This window comes from Portunus trituberculatus, chromosome 21, assembly GCF_017591435.1.
Source record: "Portunus trituberculatus isolate SZX2019 chromosome 21, ASM1759143v1, whole genome shotgun sequence".
In the NCBI taxonomy this organism is placed as follows: Eukaryota; Metazoa; Arthropoda; class Malacostraca; order Decapoda; family Portunidae; genus Portunus; species Portunus trituberculatus.
Genome location: NC_059275.1, coordinates 6,917,485 through 6,922,484, shown reverse-complemented (window position 1 = coordinate 6,922,484; position 5,000 = coordinate 6,917,485). Strand labels below are relative to the sequence as shown.

The following is a 5,000-nucleotide window of genomic DNA, read 5'->3' as shown; positions in this document are numbered from 1 at the left end:
CCAGCCTCGCCTCGCCCCGTCCATCTTGCCGACAACCAGGCGACGGAGGCACACTCGCCGCCACGCCGAGTCCCACAGGAGGTGTTGCGGGGATCCACACGTCGCCCTGCTACCTCCTCCGTCGCTGCCTCAAGGTTTCTGTCTGTCTCCTTGCTCTATTGTGTTTCCCTATTCAATTCTAGTGGGATTGCTTTTATTTTTACGAGTTTTAAGGATGTTCGTGTTTTCTTATCGGTTATTTTATTTGATGTATGTTTTATGTATTTGCTCGTTAAGGTGTTTTCCTAATTCAGAGTATGAAGTTTTTATTTTTTTTCTCGATTTTTTCCTTAATCTTTCAGTTCTTATAATTGGTGTAATTTTAAAGATTGCTTAGACTCCTTAATCTATCAGTCACTTTACGTAGTTAGCGAAAATTCCAAAATTGTGGCGTGTAGCGAGCTATATAATCTGTACTTAATTTCCAATATTCAACCTGACTTTCCTGCTCTTGTGAAAAAAAAGATAAATAAAATAAAAAAGAAAGTAGGTTATCTTATTAATACCAAAAACTGTTCTACCTCTTCAGTTAAGTCCAAGTCTTGTTAAAACCTTAAAGTTACAATCACCGTAGATCAAGTTGTCCTTTGTTAAATCCTCAACTTACTGTCCTCTTAGCGGCGCCAAAGCCTTATTTACTGAAAGTCTCAAAGTTACTGTTTTCTGAGTCGATGTTTAAAGTTTCCTAGCCAATCCCGCTGACTGCCACGGACTAAAGATACTCGTTCACTTGAATTTTTGGCCCACGATATAAATTGAGTTCAAATTGTGAGTGAAAAGAAAATTGTAGTTTTATAATTCTTGTGTTCAGCGTCGGTTCAGTGCGCTGCTAAATGGCTGACTTGGAGGAGACTTGGATTATGATGGCTGTGTGTTCCTCCTCCTCCTCCTCCTCCTCCTCCTCCTCCTCCTCCTCCTCCTCCTCCTCCTCCTCCTCCTCCTCCTCCTCCTCCTCCTCCTCCTCCTCCTCCTGTTGCTCCTCCTCCTCCTCCTCCTCCTCCTCCTCCTCCTTCCTCCTCCTCCTCCTCCTCCTCCTCCTCCTCTTCCTCCTCCTTTCTTTCTCTTCCTCCTCATCCTCATCCTATTATTATTATTATTATTATTATTATTATTATTATTATTGTTATTGTTATTATCATTATTATTATTTTTCATTATATTATTATTATTTTTTATCATCATTTACATTTTTCTTTTTTTTGTTGTTGTTGTTCTTTTCCTTCTCTTTTTCATAGCAGAAACAAAAAAAAGTTGCAGAGAGAGAGAGAGAGAGAGAGAGAGAGAGAGAGGTTGGTTTCGAGTCAATTAAACAATGGCTGTCTTGTCTTATGTATTCCCAACAGGTTTTCTGAGGCAAGACTGAAAGGCAGAAGCAAACTTTCAGCACCAGCAGGAGGAGGAGGAGGAGGAGGAAGATGAGGAGGAGGAGGAGGAGAAGGAGTAGCGTTCCCATAGTGGTGGATGTTTGTGGGGAGGGGGCGCCATTACTATGTGGAGGAGGAGGAGGAGGAGGAGGAGGAGGAGGAGGAGGAGGAGGAGGAGGAGGAGGCGGCAGTGAGGGGTCCGGCGGTCACTTAAACCAACGCAATAATGAAGAACTTAAGAGTTAATTACTGTTTTTCTCCACTTGTGTTGGGAGGACTGCTACTGGAGGTCCCATTACCTGACTATCGGGGGAGGGAGGGGAAGGAAGGGGCGTGGGGGGAGGAGAGAGGGGTGGAGAGAGAGAGAGAGAGAGAGAGAGAGAGAGAGAGAGAGAGAGAGAGAGAGAGAGGGCAGAGGGCCACGTTAGTTCTCATTACGAAACAACCCTCCGCTAATTGGCTCAAGACCACTAAAGAACTGGGGCTTCCAAATGGTGGTGGTCCTCTCCTCCTCCTCCTCCTCCTCCTCCTCCTCCTCCTCCTCCTCGTCTTCCTCCTCGTTTTCTTGATTTTTTTTTTTCATTCCTCCGATAATCCTCTTTTTTCTTTATTTTTGACGTGTTGCTTTTCCCTGTAACTCTTTGGCATTTTTTTTTTTTATTTCTTGGTCCTTATTGCATGTTTTATATTTATAAGGTGTCTTGTTTTCCTGTATTTTGGGGAGTTTTGTTTTCATCCCCTTGTTTTCTCTTCTTTTTACTTTCTTTTCCTTGTGTAGTTTCAGTAGCATGGATGAAATAGGCAAGTATAAGGAAGATAAGAGGGGAAGAAGAAAAAATGATAAAGAAAAGTTTGCAGAAAATACCATAATTTCTGTCTTTATATGGACCACAGCGCTACACTGCTACACACCACGTCTCTGTAACACATCACGTCCTTTTCCAATTATATTTCACGTGTAAAACTCTTTTAACCCCTTGGGTACCATGAGCCATGTCCACATTCCTAATACAAATAAAATGGTCTAATTGTACACAAATCGTAAGGTAAAAATGTTTCCCAGTATTGAAGGGGTTAAGCTTTATCACTGACCACCAGACTGCAGCATCTGTCACTCTACCTTCCCGCTATCCTCTCACTCTAACACTCATTTACCACCACCACCACCATTACTACCACCATGATCACTCTAAGCTTCCCTTCAGGACAAACAACTCATCTCACTCATCTTTCTTGGCCGCCACTCTAATCCAATTCACCCCAGCGAGACTTCATTCAATCTTCGTCAGTCATTCCTGCAGACGTGGACCAAGACGTGTTGTTAAGGGCATGACTGAAAATATACGTAGGTTCCTCTCCTTGTCAGAAGCGCCCCACTGAAGAAGGATGAGTGGGAGGAGGAGGAGGAGGAGAGGAGGAGGAGGAGGAGGAGGAGGAGGAGGAGGAGGAGACAGCCATGCGTGTGGTCCCGTCGGCGTGGACGTGGAGGGGAAGACTAGTTAGTGTGTTTACTCGCCACTCCAGGAACAAGACTTCATAACACAAGAATTGTAACCCTCACATGCTGCTCACTGCTCTCTCTCTCTCTCTCTCTCTCTCTCTCTCTCTCTCTCTCTCTCTCTCTCTCTCTCTCTCTCTCTCTCTCTCTCTCTCTCTCTCTCTCTCTCTCTCTCTCTCTCTCTCTCTCTCTCTCTCTCTCTCTCTCTCTCATTTATTTATTGTTTATTCATTCTTGTCTTCCTCTTTCCTTATTTCTTTTCGTTTTCTCATCAAGCAACTTACTTTTAATTGCTCTCAGTCACTCTCATGTTTATCTGACTAACCTAATAATTAACAAGTAGCTTTTCACATTTTCATTCATTACACTGTTAAACTCTGCCACTCTCCTTGTGAGTTTGTTTTCCCTCCTTCCTGCCACCTGTTAGAAAAGAGGGTATTTTAATATATTTTTTTTTTCATAAACTCAATTATTCAACCATTTTTTTTTTCTTAGAGTAGTTTTCTTTTTTTTTTTTGAGAGGATTTTTTTTTCTCCGCTTTTTTTTTATTTTTATTTATTTATTTTTTTTTTACAGTCCTCTCCTTCTGCCTAAGTAATAAAACAGAATAATGAAGAAAATGTCTGTCTCTGTCATCTCATCATAATTCACTTCCATCTCACCTATAGTCCATATTCCCCTCACCTTTCCTTGTTATTCTTTCATTTCTACTTTTTTTCCCTTTCGCTATTTCTCCACCCTCTCCTCAACCTCTTGTCTTTTACCTCTCTTCTGTTCCCCGGCACTTCCACATTTCTCCCTTCCCCCTTTCCAGTGCGCTCTCTGAATGGGTCGTTGGTGTATCCGGGGTTTATGCAAATACCGACCACAGAGATAGAAACTGTAGCCTGAGGGGAAGGGCGGAGAGCTGCGGGTGAGGGGGCGCTGCTTACCTGTAGTACACGCCGCCGCCAGGGAGTCACTCAGCCTCGCCCCCTTGATCCCAATAATGCCTCCTGAAGCTCCTGCAGAAGGGACTTGTTTTGTGATAGAGAATCTTTGTGTTTTCTTGGTTTTGGTGTGAGTTTTTTTTATTTATATATTTTTTTTCTTTTCTGCTTCTGTCTGTTTTATTTTTTTTTTTTTCTCTGTCTCTGATTCTCTTTCTCTCTCTGTCTCTTCTCTCTCTCTCTCTCTCTCTCTCTCTCTCTCTCTCTCTCTCTCTCTCTCTCTCTCTCTCTCTCTCTCTCTCTCTCTCTCTCTCTCTCTCTCTCTCTCTCTCTCTCTCTCCATTTTTATGAGGCGTATTTTTTTTCTTTTTCTTCTGTCTAATGTTCTATTTTCTGATTTTCTCTTTTTTATTACTTTGTCTTCTTTTTTCAATATTTTCTTTATTCTCTTCAGTTTCCTTCTTTTCCTTCTCTACTATCCTATGTCTTATTTATCATTTCTTGTATAGTCCTCGTATTTTTTTTTTCTGTCCTCTTTACCATATTCTTTCTTCTCTTCCTTTTTTAATTTTACCATCCGCCGTCTCTCTATATTTTTCTTTTCTTTTTAACTATGCTATTCTACTTCTCTATTCTTTAAATGAGCAAAGTTTTATCACACACACACACACACACACACACACACACACACACACACACACACACACACACACACACACACACACACACACACACACACACACACACACACACACACACATCAGGGTTAACATATCTCCTGTTTGTTTTTTTTCCTTTTTCTTTTGCGTTCCTCTTCCTTCTCACCACCACCACCACCACCACCACCACCACCACCACCACCACCGCTAGGCCACACACACGACCCCCTGCTGTAGGTTGTCGTATCAAGAGGTCGTGATGAATAAACATGAGTACAACACTTAGTAGGCCCATCACTGTCTTCTTGTGTCCTCCCTCATGGCCTCCTCCTCCTCCTCCTCCTCCTCCTCCTCCTCCTCCTCCTCCTCCTCCTCCTCCTCCTCCTCCTCCTCCTCCTCCTCCTAAAGTTCGTGTTTATTATTAGTGTGTTGTGAAATACTAACTACTTTTTAATGTCTAGTTTTATTGTTGTTTTATTTTGTTTAGTTGTAATTTTTATTGTTATTAGT

The 5,000-nt window shown here is 42.2% G+C and overlaps 1 protein-coding gene across 2 annotated transcripts in view; it reads right to left on the bottom strand.

The window, feature by feature from the left end:
* LOC123507108 (homeobox protein aristaless-like) overlaps positions 1-5,000 on the bottom strand; it is a 148,385-nt gene that overhangs the window by 8,947 nt on the left and 134,438 nt on the right. The gene's annotated exons all lie outside the window — the stretch shown is intronic.